Source organism: Triticum dicoccoides, chromosome 7B (genome assembly GCF_002162155.2).
Source record: "Triticum dicoccoides isolate Atlit2015 ecotype Zavitan chromosome 7B, WEW_v2.0, whole genome shotgun sequence".
Taxonomy (NCBI): domain Eukaryota; kingdom Viridiplantae; phylum Streptophyta; class Magnoliopsida; order Poales; family Poaceae; genus Triticum; species Triticum dicoccoides.
The window spans coordinates 75,758,179-75,773,970 of NC_041393.1; the positions used below are offsets into that span (position 1 = coordinate 75,758,179).

At 42.7% G+C, this 15,792-nt stretch overlaps 1 pseudogene; it reads right to left on the reverse strand.

Annotated features, from left to right (window-relative positions):
• Positions 1-10,015: 10,015 nt before the first annotated feature.
• The window catches only part of LOC119338643, a 68,948-nt pseudogene continuing 63,171 nt past the window's right edge, over positions 10,016-15,792 (reverse strand).

Below are 15,792 nucleotides of genomic sequence, written 5' to 3' on the forward strand. Positions count from 1 at the left end.
CAAGTACCACCAACCGACACAACTTGAAGTCCTTGGAGGATCTGTCGTGCGTAGCACCTGCCGACCAGGCATGACCAAGCGTAGCATCTGTCGGTCAGGCATGACTTGACATCTCCACCGAAGCTCCGTGCAAGACGAAGCCGCTCCACCTCCTGCCTCTGACTTCCAGCGCTGCTCCACAAACGATGCTCCCAAGAGAGAAATGACACCGTAGTGCCGCCATCGTCCGGTCTGGAACACCAGATCCTAGGGTTTCCTCTGGAGCAGTACGAGTGGGTCGACGGTAGTCACATGATGATGCCTTCATCAAGGTAACGACGTGGAACGCCACCATCGTCCGCCGTTGGCTCAGTTTTCACCGGCAACTACGTCTCCCCGACTCGCCGCAGGTGCCAGATGACGGATCCCGAGATCCGAACACCCAGCCTCAGGCTGACCACCTCTGACGAAAGAGATGCCACCACCGTCGGCTGCACCGGTCAGAACAGATCTGAACGGAGGTGCTGCCGACGAGACCACTAGGCCCTCCACGCCGCCGTCGCTGATCTGAAGGCAGCATGCACACCACCGCAGCCAAGCCGTCCGCAGCCGACCGCAGACGCCGCCGCCGACCGAAGGGCCATCCGTAGCGCCCGCAGCCCTGGCCGCCACCCGTGACTGGGTTGCCCGCCGGACCAAGCCGTCGCCGTCCGAGGAAGGGCCGACCTCCCGCCGCCTGCTGCAGCCATCCGCCGCGTCGCAGATCCTAGATCGGTCGCGCCACCACACGCCTTGGGGTCCGCCCCACCCCGGAGACGCGCGCGAGGGGAGATCCCCCGCCACCGTCGTCTGCCCCCCGGCTTAGCCCGACGGCGTACTCCAGCAGCGGCGGTGGGAGAGGAGGATGGAGTTTGCAGCAGCGGCGGCTAGATTTCTGGCTCCGCCCGAGTCGCCCTAGGGGGAGGACGACCACGGGCGTCACGCTCCTGAAGATCAGTTAGATCAGTTAGAGGAGCCGGCATCTTGTGAGTTGTGACAAAAAAAGTAGAAACTGGAAACATGATTGCCAATTTAATTTATCATGAGGCAGCCTTGCTTGTTTGCATATAATATGCCCAAGTGTACAAGTATATACATAATTTCTTGTTGGATCGTCACTCTTTTGGAAAAATCTGGAAGGGTAACATCAAAACATTTGTCCATGCCTCTCCAAAACTCCCAGGAAAGATGGTGCAAGTTTATGAGGAGAAGTGTCGGCAGTGCTAGGATAACATAAACACCCAAGAATACGCAAACCATCATAAGAGGGTGGCGTACCGAAGAGGAGGTGATGAGGCGCGTAGTTCCAATGCGGGCGACATGGCCACAGATTAAGAAGGAGCGACACGCGGTAGCGAGTGCATCCGACCAGAAGCAAGGCCTCACGTTGGCATGAAACAGGAGCGTGTGAACACAGTAATAGAGAGTGCGGGATGTGTTTGGCTCGACCTTTTTTTTAAGTATACGGGCAAGCGAGACGAAAAACGGTGCCATGGTGCGATAGAAAAGTGCGTAAGACAATGTTGTCAAACTCTTTTTCATTGTCAGTCTGAAGAGCAAGAATGAACGCCAAAAATGCGTGCTGACATAGGAGTAAAAAGCCGTCAATGTGGAAAGCGCATCCAACTTTCACCGCAAAGAAAAAGTCCACACATAATGAGAATAGTCATCAAGGATAACAAGATAATATATGTAGCCCGAATTACTAGGAATTGGAGAGGTCCGCACATCAATGGATCAACTCAAAAGGAAAAGAAGCAATGGTGGTGGAGTTATTAAATGGAAGACGAACATGTTTGCCAATACGACAAGCATGACAAGTGTGATCCTTTATCTTATTACAACTAAAACTAAAACTCCTAAGAATATAACGAAGAGTGATGGGGTTGGGATGACCCAAACGAGCGTGCCAAAGAACGATGCCATCGGAGAGCAGCCGGTGCGGTGGTGGTGGAGGAAGGCGGATGCATCGGATAGAACACGTCAGGGCTGTCACATCGGTGATGTACCATCCTGATTCGAGCGTTCTTGACACAAAAACTAAGTTTGTTAAATTCAACAGTAATAAGATTTTAACGAGTGAAACAATGAACAAAAATAAGATTTTTAATAAGATGATGTGACACAAATATGTTATATAAGGATAAAGGCATGAACTTAGAAGGAAACGAAGTGTGCCCAACATGTGAGAGGGGAAGGGTTGAACCGTCGCCGAAAATGATGCAGTGGGTGGTGGTGACGGGAGAGCAAGAGGCAAGAATACCAGGATTAACGAACATGTGAGCAGTAGCCCCGGTGTCCATGTACCAATCACCGCAGCCGGTGTAGTTGTTAGGTGAAGGAGCAGTGGCAGAGCGGCGAGTAACAGCTGGTCCCAAGGTGCCGGTGGCAGCGCTTGCTGAGGTGACGGAGATGCCATCGTGAAGCTGTAGCTGCCAGTCAGCTGCGGTGGTGGGTACCCTTCATACGGCTGTGGAGCCGCGTAGTACGCCTGATGCGCCGGGGGACGTGGCACCGGAAGAGTCGGGGTCGGCGCCCGTGGGACCGGCATGGTGTACGCGTGGACAACGCTGGTCCACGGGTTGTACCCGCCGACCCATGGGGGAGGCGCCTGCTGCTATTGGTGACATGGGAGGCCCGCGGGCACCGGCAGCTGCTGCTGTTACTGCTAGCAACCGCACCGGCCACCCCGACGCCGATCAGAAGGGGGCGGGTGTGGGTCGGGCACGTCGTAAGGGGTCGATGGCAGGTGCAGCAGCGGCGTCTGCTGCTGCGGGTATGACGTGGGGCCCTGCGGCTATGGAGAAGCGGCGGTGGCGGCGGATGGTGGTGGAGGACCGCCGCGGGTGGCGCCGGCAGCGAGGGCAGTGTGCATGGCCCGAGTCTTGACTTGCTTCATTCGACGCTCCTCTAACCGGAGGTAGACCACGAACTTGGTGAAGGAGGGCTGGGGGATGAGCGTGAGGTTCACCACGGCGTCGCCGAAGTCCTCGTTGAGGCCTGCGGTGAGCATGTTGAGGAGGAGATCGTCATCGATCTTTGCGTCGATATCACGGAGCTCGTCAGCGAGACTCTTGGGAGGGAGAAAGTAGTCGTTGATAATCCCCAAGTGCAGGGAATCATCGTAGCAATTTCCAAAGGTGGAAGTGATAAGTATGGAGTGTCGAACCCACAAGGACCTAAAGGTAAGATCAAAATTCTCTCAAGCCCAATCTGCCACTAAAACGACTCTACGTACACCGAACGTTTGCTTCCAACTAGAAACGAGAAATAAAACTACGTCGTGGGTATGCAGAGGATAACTTTGCATGATATCGGAGAGCTAAAATGTAAAAGTAGGTGCTGTTATCATAAAGTTAGAATATATTACTAAATATTATAAATAGCGAGTGTGGAGTAATGATGGATCGGTGTGCGGAATTGTCCTAGGCAATTGTTAATAAGACCGGTAATCACTATTGCAATTTCATATGAGGGAGAGGCATAATCTAACATACTTTCTCATCTTGGATCATATGCACTTATGATTGGAACTCTAGCAAGCATCCGCAACTACTAAAGATCATTAAGGTAAAAACCAACTATAGCATTAACATTTCAAGTCCCCTTCATTCCCATACGCCGTGACCCACTTATCCGTGTTTATGCTTCTGTCACTCAAGCGATGCAGACAATAAGTAAACCATGGACATATTGCAACACCCTACAGTGGGAATCCCTCACGCTTACGCGACACGGAGGGCACAATAGGACATCACCAAAATAAAACATACAACTCGTACCAATCTAGATCATCAATCAACCCAAGGACAAAAGATATCTACTCAAAACATCATAGGATGGCAACACATCATTGGATCATAATATGTGGCATAAAGCACCATGTTCAAGTAGGGATTACAGCGGGGTGCGGGAGAGTGGACCGCGTAAAAGAGATGAGGATGGTAATGGTGATGGTGATGTTGATGAAGACGATCATCGCGGCGATGATTCCCCTCCCGATGGCCCTCCGGTGCCATTGAGAGAGAGGAGGAGAGGTTCTCCCCCTTATGCTTCCTCCTCCATGGCTTCCCCCTGGATGGGGAGAGGTCCCCACTCTGGTCATTGGCCTTCATGGCGATGATGGCCCCTCCGAGATCCTTCCCCATGTCGTCCGGTGATGATGGTCCCCTCCGACAGGGTGCCAGAGAGGGCCTAGATTGATTTCTCGTGGCTACAGAGGCTTGCGGCGGCGGAACTTCCGATCTAGGTTAATTTTTGGAGGTTTGGGTATTTATAGGAGAGGTTGGCGCCGAGAACAAGTTAGGGGCCCCACGGGTAGTCCACGAGGCACAGGGCGCGCCCAGGGAGGGTGGACGCGCCCCCCACCCTTGTGGGGCCCACGGGACTCCCCTCCGGTTGATTTTTGTTCCAGTATATTTTATATTTTGTTGAAAAATTCTCCGTTGATTTTTAGCGCATTTCGAGAACTTTTATTTTTGCACAAAAACAACACCATGGTAGTTCTGCTGAAAACAACGTCAGTCCGGGTTAGTTCTAACCAAATCATACCAAAATCATATAAAACAATAGTAAACATGGCATGAATATTTCATAAATTATAAATACGTTGAAGACGTATCAGCATCCCCAAGCTTAATTCCTACTCGCCCTCGAGTAGGAAATGATAAAAGAAATAATTTATGAAGTGTGAATGCTAGCAAGTTTTAAGTTTGATCAATGATAGTTTCAAACACTTTTTATATCATCATTATATATCATAACAGTAGCTCATCTCATAAAACTTTTCATGATCAAGTAACAAGCTATTCACATGTTAAAATATAGATCATAAACTTTCTTGAAAACTAACAAACAGTGCTCTTAGTCATCAAACAACTGCAATTCATCTTATTTTCAGGGTCTATGTAAGAGCTTTGATTTAGCAAATCCCACATACTCAACTATCATATAGTCTCTCACCATTGTTAATACTCATGTGATATTTATGGGTTCAAAGTTTTAATCGCACACAGAGAAAGATAGGGTCTTATAATTTTGCCTCCCAACCTTTTACCTCAAGGGTAATAATTTATGAAAACCTACATCCAAGTGGATATATATCCGGATCGCTCCAACACAAGGTGCATGCCAAAGGAAAAAGTGTAAAAAGAAAAGTGAAAATCACCATGACTCTTGTATAAGGGTAGAAGGTAAAAGTAAAAGATAGGCCCTTCGCAGAGGGAAGTAGAGGTTGTCATGCCATTTTAAGGTTGGATGCACAAAATCTTAGTGCAAAAAAACGTCACTTTATATTACCTCTTGTGATAGAGACCTTTATTATGCAGTCCGTCGCTTTTATTTCTTCCCTATCACAAGTTCGTATAAAGCTTATTTTCTTCGCACTAATAAATCATACATATTTAGAGAGCAATTTTTATTGCATGCACCGATGACAACTTACTTTAAGGATCTTACTCAATCCATAGGTAGGTATGGTGGACTCTCATGGCAAAACTAGTTTTAAGGGATGTTTGGAAGCACAAGTAGTATTTCTACTTGGTGCAAAGAATTTGGCTAGCATGAGAGGGAAAGGCAAGCTCAACATGTTGGATGATCCAAGAGAATATAACGTTTCGGATATAGGAAAACATATCCCATTAAGTTGTCTTCCTTGTCCAACATCAACCTTTTAGCATGTCATATTTTAATGACTGCTCACAATTACAAAAGATGTCCAAGATAGTATATTTATATGTGAAATCTCTCTTCCTTCAATATTCTTTCATGAATTGTTCAAGTGACCAATTTTGTGTTTGCTAACTTTCAATAAGTTTACTACCTATACTTATTCTGTGTGAAGTCATTGCTCCCCATGGTATAAGCATATGAAACATATATAAATACAGATATATGATATTCAATTCATTCAACCATTTATGGTATAAGCATGTGAAGTCATTCTTGGAGGATCCTTTTCATTCAAGATTTCAGATCCAATGATTTTATTCAAACAACAAGTAAAATTGAAAATACGCTCCAAGCAAAACACATATCATGTGACGAATAAAAATATAGCTCCGAGTAAAGAGGGGATGCCTTCCGGGGCATCCCCAAGCTTAGGCGCTTGAGTCTTCCTTGAATATTACCTTGGGGTGTCTTGGGCATCCCCAAGCTTAGGGTCTTTCTGCTCCTTATTCTCCTCATATCAATTTCTCACCCAAAGCTTGAAAACTTCAATCACACAAAACTTAACGGAACTTCGTGAGATAGGTTAGTATGATAAAGAGTAAACCATTCACTTTGGTACTGTCATAGACAAGTCTCATAATTGTTCTCACACAATGCCTACTGTACCATATCATTTCTACAATTTATATTGAGAAATATAAGCCATAGAAACTAGGAAACAAGCAAACTATGCAATGAAAACAGAATTTGTCAGAAACAGAACCGTCTGTAATGATCTGAACAAGAACCATACCCATTCTACTCCAACAATTATGAAATAAATTGGTGGACGTGAGGAATTTGTCTATTAATCTTCTGCAAAAAGAATCAACTCAAAATCACTCTTCTGTAAAAAATGGCAGCTAATCCCGTGAGTACAAAGTTTCTGTTTTTATAGCAAGATCACATTAACTTTCACCCAAGTCTTCCCAAAGGTCTTACTTTGCAATTTATTGAAAAAAAGCTATAAAACATGATTAACACAGCATCTTAATCATGTAAATACACAAAGACAGCAAGGGTAGATATTGGTTTGTCTCCCAACAAGCGCTTTTCTTCAATGCCTTTTGGCTAGGCATGATGATTTCATTGATGCTCACATAAAAGAAAAGAATTGAAACATAGAGAGAGCATCATAAAGAATATGACTAGCACAGTTAAATCTAAACCACTTACTATGCCTAGGGATTTTGTGAGCACATAATTTATAGGAACAAGAATCAACTAGCATAGGAAGGCAAAACAAGTATAACATTCAAAAGTTTAAGCACATAGAGAGGAAACTTGGTATTATTGCATCTCCTACAAGCATAAACTACTCCCTCATAATAATTTTTAGTAGCATCATGAATGAATTCAACAATATAACCATCACATAAAGTATTCTCTTCATGATCTACAAGCATAGAAATTTTTCTACTCTCCACATAAGCAAAATTCTTCTCATTCAAAATAGTGGGATCACTAATTCCTAAAGTTGACACTCTTCCAAACCCACTTTCAATGATAGTATTATTCATACTCCAAAAGATATAAGTGAAGTTCCTGGGGCATTCTACAGTTAATATAGACTAACCAATATCCAAGCTCAAAATATGTAAGTGAAGCACACAAAGCATTCTATAAACCATACTCAAAAGATTTTAAGTGAAGCACAAAGAGCAATTCTATAAGATCATACTTAAAAGATATAAGTGAAGCACCTGAAGTATTATAAAAATCAACGAAGGGATAACTCATACTAGAATGGTTCTTAAAGTAAAAAAATAAAAACACAAAGGACACAAATCATGTGAACAAAACAAAAACCGAGGTATACCGATATTTGTTGAAGAAGAAAGATGGGATGCCAACCGAGGCATCCCCAAGATTAGATGCTTGAGTATCCTTTGAAATATTTACTTGGGGTGCCTTGCGCATCCCCAAGCTTTATGTCTTGCCTCACTTTATTCTTCTCATATTGATAGCTCCTCGATCTTCGAACACTTCATCCACACAAAATTTTAACAAAAACTTTGTGAGATTCATTAGTGTAATAAAGCAATCCACCACTTTAAGGTACTGTAATGAACTCATTATTTATTTATATTGGTGTTAAACCTACTGTATTCCAATTTCTCTATGGTTTATACCCCCGATACTAGCCATAGATTCATCAAAATAAGCAAACAACACGCGAAAAACAGAATCTGCCAAAAACAGGACAGTCTGTAGTAATCTGGAATTTTAGTAAACTTCTGTAAATCCAACACTTATGAAATAAATATGAAAATGTGAAAACTTTGTACCGAAATAATGTGCAAAAAGTTTCAGACCCGTTTGACCTTCCAGTAAAAAATGTAAAATCACGCGCTACAGCCAAAATTTCTGTTTTTGTTCTGCACATAGTAAACAAGCAATCTAATCATCCTAAAACCAAAGATTGGCACATTATTTTTTATAATACAATGGATATATACAAGAGATGATTATTTACATAAAATTCCATGAAAAATTCTACATTGTTTCCGTGAGCATGAACACAAGTGCTCAAGGTCTACCCTTACTTCTTCAATGCATAACTTTCTAATCACTTGTCTTTTTGAAAAAAAAAATAGGCATGAGAGGCAAGTAATTTTTTTTTGTATTTTCATTCTTTATATTTTTGTATGTTTCACCCACAACTAAACAGAAACAAAAAGGAAAAATAAAATCTACTTAGTGAAGAAAGCAAACAAGCACACACGAGAATATCAACCCCACGCTATTGCTCCCCGGCAACGGCGCCAGAAAAAAGCTTGATAATCCGCAAGTGCAGGGAATCATCGTAGCAATTTCCAAAGGTGTAAGTGATAAGTATGGAGTGTCGAACCCACAAGGATCTAAAGGTAAGACCAAAATTCTCTCAAGCCATATCTACCACTATACGACTCTACGCACACCGAACGTTTGCTTCCAACTAGAAACGAGAAATAAAACTACGTTGTGGGTATGAAGAGGATAACTTTGCATGATACCGGAGAGCTAAAATATAAAAGTAGGTGCAATTATCATAAAGTTAGAATATATTACTAAATATTACAAATAGTGAGTGTGGAATAATGATGGATCGGTGTGCGGAATTGCCCTAGGCAATTGTTAATAAGACCGGTAATCCCTATTGTAATTTCATATGAGGGAGAGGCATAAGCTAACATACTTTCTCATCTTGGATCATATGCACTTATAATTGAAACTCTAGCAAGCATCCGCAACTACTAAAGATCATTCAGGTAAAACCCAACCATAGCATTAACATATCAAGTCCCCTTCATTCCCATACGCCGTGACCCACTTATCCATGTTTATGCTTCTTTCACTCAAGCAAAGCAAATAATAAGTAAACCATGGACATATTACAACACCCTACAGCGGGAATCCCTCATGCTTGCGCGACACGGAGGGCACAATAGGACAAAACCAAAATAAAACATACAACTCGTACCAATCTAGATCATCAATCAACCCAAAGACAAAACATATCTACTAAAAACATCATAGGATGGCAACACATCATTGGATCATAATATGTGGCATAAAGCACCATGTTCAAGTAGGGATTACAGCGGGGTGCGGGAGAGTGGACCGCGTAAAAGAGATGAGGATGGTGATGTTGATGAAGACGATCACCGTGGCGATTATTCCCCTCCCGATGGCCCTCCGGCGCCACCGAGAGAGAGGAGGATAGGTTCTCCCCCTTGCGCTTCCTCCTCCATGGCTTCCCCCCTGGATAGGGAGAAGTCCCCCCTCTGGTCCTTGGCCTTCATGGCGATGATGGCCCCTTCGAGACCATTCTCCATGTCCTCCGGTGATGATGGCCCCCTCCGGCGGGGTGCCATAGAGGGCCTAGATTGATTTCTCGTGGCTACAGAGGCTTGCGGTGGCGGAACTTCCAATCTAGGTTAATTTCTAGAGGTTTGGTTATTTACAGGAGAGGTTGGTGTTGAGAAGAAGTCATGGGGCCCACGGGTAGTCCACGAGGCACAGGGGCGCGCCTAGGGGGGTGGGTGCGCCCCCACCCTCGTAGGGCCCACGGGACTCCCCTCCGGTATATTTTTGTTCCAGTATTTTTATATTTTCCAGAGAAATTCTCCGTTGATTTTCAGCGCATTCCGAGAACTTTTATTTCTGCACAAAAACAACACCATGGTAGTTCTGCTGAAAACAACGTCAGTCCGGGTTAGTTCTAACCAAATCATACCAAATCATATAAAACAATAGTAAACATGGCATGAATACTTCATAAATTATCGATACATTTGGAGACGTATCAGTCGTTGACGGAGGAGTTGTCCTGGTGGCACCGAAAAAACTCTTGCTGCAAAAAAACACGACGTTGGAGACGATTGTCGGTGAAGAGTCCGTTCAGCTTGGTCCAAACGGCGAGGGCGTCATCACCGTCCTTCACGACCGTGTGAAATAGATCCGGCGAGATGGTGAGGTAGAACCACCGAATGAGTGTGGCGTCGATGGTGGACCACTCATGATGCGCGGGCATGAGGCTGGACTCGACGGAGCCATCCACGTGGTCGAGAAGGTTGTACTCGTGGAACACGCGGGAGAAGTACACCTTTGATGCGTAGTAGGAGGAGTCTGTCTGAGCAAGGCGGACCGGAACCTGCTCGTAGATGTTGAGGTTACGGATGTCGGCAGCATCGGGAGGGGAGGGGGGTTGGCGTCGGCAAACGGGTTGGAGGCTGAGGTGACGGAAGACAGGGCGGGAAGATTAGGGTTAGGGGCAGCGGCTAAGTTTTAGGGAGCGGCGGCTGTAGGGGGTGCGTTAGTGGCTTGTAGCGGCGGGAAGAGGGGTCGCGGAGGCGCCGAGGGTGGGAGGCAGCGGCGACGCTAGAGTGAAACACGGCGGCGGCGAGAGGTCGCGGCTAGGCTAGGCTAGGCGGCGGCGGCAAGGGAGGATCACGGTGGCGGCGGCACGAGGGAGGAGCGTTGCGGCGGTTGCAGCAGCGGTGGAAAACACATGTCTATGGTTAGGAAACATAGTCATCTTTGATTAACGAGCTAGTCTAGTAGAGGCATACTAGGGACACTATATTTTTTATATGTATTCACATATGTACTAAGTTTCCGGTTAATACAATTCTAGCATGAATAATAAACATTTATTATGAAATAAAGAAATAAATGATAACTTTATTATTTACTTTAGGGCATATTTCCTTCACTGCTTGACAGCCATCACATCTAGTTGCTACCATAATAATATGGATATGCAGGGGGGTCATGACTGAACCAATGAACATGCTTACCGCGGACAAGCTGTGGATCTTCACATAGTGACGAACTGATCGACATGATGCAGTAAGGATGGTAGGCATGTAATATATCTCATTGATCGGCAGCCGTAGTAAGAGTGGCTCCAGTTAGCAATCGGCGATTCAGCGTCCAGAACATCTGTCCACAGAGAGAGGAGGGAAGGAGAGAAAGAGAGGGCATTTTTATTTTATTTTTTATTTTTATTTCATGGGTGCCCAGTCAGCGGTCAATGTGGTCAAAACCACTTGATTTAAGACCAGGGTAGATTTTTGAACCACATGGTTAGTTCGAGGTGTATGTCGACCGGTTTTGAAGTTCAGAGTTGAATTTTAAACCATGTAGTTAGTTTGGGGTTGAAATGTGGACTTTTCTCATATAAGAACTACTTCCTCTATTCCTAAATATAAGTCGTTTTAGACATTTCAAATGGACTACAACATATGGATGTATGTAGACATATTTTAGAGTGTAGATTCACTCATTTTGCTTCGTATGTAGTCACTTGTTGGAATCTCTAGAAAGACTTACATTTGGGAACGGAGGGAGTACATAGTTGTATTTATTGAATATATGTAGCATGCATGGTTGCATTTTGTAGTAGACATTTTCGCAGGCATTGTGGATATTAAAGGTTCATGGTTCTACAAACCAAACAAGCAGTTGAAAAATTCCTAAGAAATAGAGGAATTATCCAAGATTCCTATGGAAATTATTTGAACCAAAGATAGGCCGGTCCTTACCGGAAAAAGCTTTTGTCCCGCTTTATATATAAAGTAAACTGCCCAAGCCAAATATCCAACAAGGTTCCACACACACACGACAAGGTGGGGCGTCTTGAACTCGTCGGACACAGTCCTGACGTTCCGCACTTCCAAAAACGGCCAAGAGCAGCGCGTCCCCGTGGATCCACAGGTGTCCGACTTGTAAGGGGAGCAGTTTGTCTGGGAGGCACCGAAGCTGCACCGGAGCATCTACTGGGTAACAAGGACGGTACACAGATTTCTATTGTAGCCTTGCAATTCCTGATGCCTCCTACTTCTAATCTGGTAACTTCTACCGCCGCTTTTGTGAATATATTAGATCGGCACCGATCAGAACACACCAAGAAAAGCATCATCCATACACATCTTCCTTCACTTCCTACTCACTAGTTAGTTGTGTAGTTGTTGTGTTATGAAGAAGTAAGTACCCTAGCTTCTCTCCAAATTTTAAGGAGGGTAGCTATGGCTTGCACTGAGCAAAGTGCTAGGAATGTGGGAAAAAGTAGCCAAAATCACTCTTTAGTGGTCGACCGATCTTACTAGCTAGTAGTAGTATATTGAGGCACTGCAGATGTATATATAGGTCCATGTCATGCCTATTATTAAATGCATGACATGGTTGGTTGGAGGATTTGGATTCTCTTGAAATCAAGGACTTCAGCAATGATTGCATTTTGTAGCATCTTATGAGTTGTGAGTGAAAAATGTAGAAACTGGAAACTATACGATTCCTAAATGACCAAAGGACTTTTTTTAGAACGAAGATGCAAGAAGCGTCCGGCTTTAAATTAATGAAGCCCACCAACAGGCAGCATCCAAGTTCGAGACACACTTAGCGAACCACAGGGACGAGACCCAAGTCATAATACATGTAACCGGCCAAAGCATGAAATGAAAGCTAGGTAGTCTAAACTGCCAGCGAGAAGGAGTCCAACTACTGCAAAACACCCATGGGGATCAATGTCGAGCAGAAATCTGAATGGCGCAGATCCTCTCCATGGCTTCTTCCATCCGCTCAGTGTCTTGCTATTTCCCCAACGGTATCCAGGTCTGAAGGAATAAATGGCATTTGAAAATAATGTCAGCAGGATGGGAAGGGATCTTATGTTCAATAGTAATCTTGGTACGCGTGGTCCAGAGAGACCACAACCGCGCCCCTACGCACCGCTTGAGTCTTTCTTGAATATTACCTTGAGGTGCCTTGGGAATCCCCAAGCTTTGGGTCTTTCTGCTCCTTATTCTCGTCATATCAATATCTCACCCAAAGCTTGAAAACTTCAATCACACAAAACTTAACGAAACTTCGTGAGATAGGTTAGTATGGTAAAGAGTAAACGATTCACTTTGGTACTGTCAAAGACAAGGCTTATAATTGTTCTGACACAATGCCTACTGTACCATATAATTTCTATAATTTATTTTGAGAAATATAATCCATAGAAACTAAAAAACAAGCAAACTATGCAATGAAAACAGAATTTGTCAGAAACAGAACAGTCTGTAATGATCTGAACAACAATCATACCTATGCTACTCCAAAAATTATGAAATAAATTGGTGGACGTGAGGAATTTGTCTATTAATCTTCTGCAAAAAGAATCAACTCAAAATCACTCTTCTGTAAAAAATGGCAGCTAATCCCGTGAGCGCAAAGTTTCTGTTTTTTATAGCAAGATCACATTAACTTTCACCCAAGTCTTCCCAAAGGTCTTACTTGGCAATTTATTGAAACAAAAGCTATAAAATATGATTACTAAAGTTGCATAATCATGTAAACACACAAATACAGCAAGGGTAGATATTGGGTTGTCTCCCAACAAGTGCTTTTCTTTAATGCCTTTTGGCTAGGCATGATGGTTTCATTGATGCTCACATAAAAAAAAGAATTGAAACATAGAGAGAGCATCATGAAGAATATGACTAGCACAGTTAAATCTAACCCACTTACTATGCCTAGGGATTTTGTGAGCACATAATTTATAGGAACAAGAATCAACTAGCATAGGAAGGCAAAACAAGTATAACTTTCAAAACTTTAAGCACATAGAGAGGAAACTTGGTATTATTGCAACTCCTACAAGCATAAATTACTCCCTCATAATAATTTTCAGTAGAATCATGAATGAATTCAACAATATAACCATCACATAAAGCATTCTCTTCATGATCTACAAGCATAGAAATTTTTCTACTCTCCACATAAGCAAAATTCTTCTCATTCGAAATAGTGGGATCACTAATTCCTAAAGTTGACACTCTTCCAAACCCACTTTAGATGATAGTATTATTCATACTCCAAGATATATAAGTGAAGTTCATGGAGCATTCTACAATTAATATAGACTAACCAATATCCAAGCTCAAAATATGTAAGTGAAGCACACGAAGCATTCCATAAACCATACTCAAAAGATTTAAGTGAAGCACAAAGAGCAATTCTATAAGATCATACTTAAAAGATATAAGTGAAAAACATGAAGTATTATATAAATCAATTAAGGGCTAACTCATACTAGCATGGTTCTTAAAGAAAAAAAAACAAAAACACAAAAGACACAAATCATGTGAACAAAACAAAAACCAAAGTATACCGATATTTGTTAAAGAAGAAAGATGGGATGCCAACCGAGGCATCCCCGAGATTAGATGCTTGAGTATCCTTTGAAATATTTACTTGGGGTGCCTTGGTAATCCCCAAGCTTTATGTCTTGCCTCGCTTTATTCTTCTCATATTGATAGCTCCTCGATCTTCGAACACTTCATCCACACAAAACTTTAACAAAAACTTTGTGAGATCCGTTAGTGTAAGAAAGCAAACTACCACTTTAAGGTACTGTAATGAACTCATTATTTATTTATATTGGATTTAAACCTACTCTATTCCAACTTCTCTATGGTTCATACCCCCGATACTAGCCATAGATTCATCAAAATAAGCAAACAACACGCGAAAAACAGAATCTGTCAAAAACAGGACAATCTGTAGTAATCTGGAAGTTTAGTAAACTTCTGTAAATCCAACAATTATTAAATAAATATGAAAATTTGAACAACTTGTACAGAAATAATGGGAAAAAAGTTTCAGACCCATTTGACCTTCCAGTAAAAAAGGTAGAATCACGCGCTACAGCCAAAGTTTTTTTTTCTGCACATAGTAAATAAGCAATCTAATCGTCCTAAAACCAAAGCTTGGCACATTATTTTTACATACATTGTTTCCGTGAGCATCAAAACAAGTGCTCAAGGTCTACCCTCACTTATTCAATGCATAACTTTCTAATCGCTTCTCTTTTTGAAAAACTTTTTTAGGCATGAGAGGCAAGTAACTTTTTTTGTATTTTCATTCTTTAATTTTTTTTGTATGTTACACACACAACTAAACAGAAACAAAAAGGAAAAACAAAATCTACTTAGTGAAGAAAGCAAACAAGCAGACACGAGAATATCAACCCCACGCTATTGCTCCCGGCAACAGCGCCAGAAAAGAGCTTGATAATCCCCAAGTGCAGGGAATCATCATAGCAATTTCCAAAGGTGTAAGTGATAAGTATGGAATGTCGAACCCACAAGGATCTAAAGGTAAGATCAAAATTCTATCAAGCCCTATCTTCCACTAAAACGACTCTACGTACACCAAACGTTTGCTTCCAACTAGAAACGAGAAATAAAACTACATTGTAAGTATGAAGAGTATAACTTTGCATGATATCGGAGAGCTAAAATATAAAACTAGGTGCTATTATCATAAAGTAAGAATATATTACTAAATATTATAAATAGCGAGTGTGGATTAATAATGGATCGGTGTGCGGAATTGTCATAGGCAATTGTTAATAAGACCGGTAATCACTATTGTATTTTCATATGAGGAAGAGGCATAAGCTAACATACTCTCTCATCTTGGATCATATGCACTTATGATTGGAACTCTAGCAAGCATCCGCAACTACTAAAGATCATTAAGGTAAAACCCAACCATAGCATTAATATATCAAGTGCCCTTTATTCCCATACG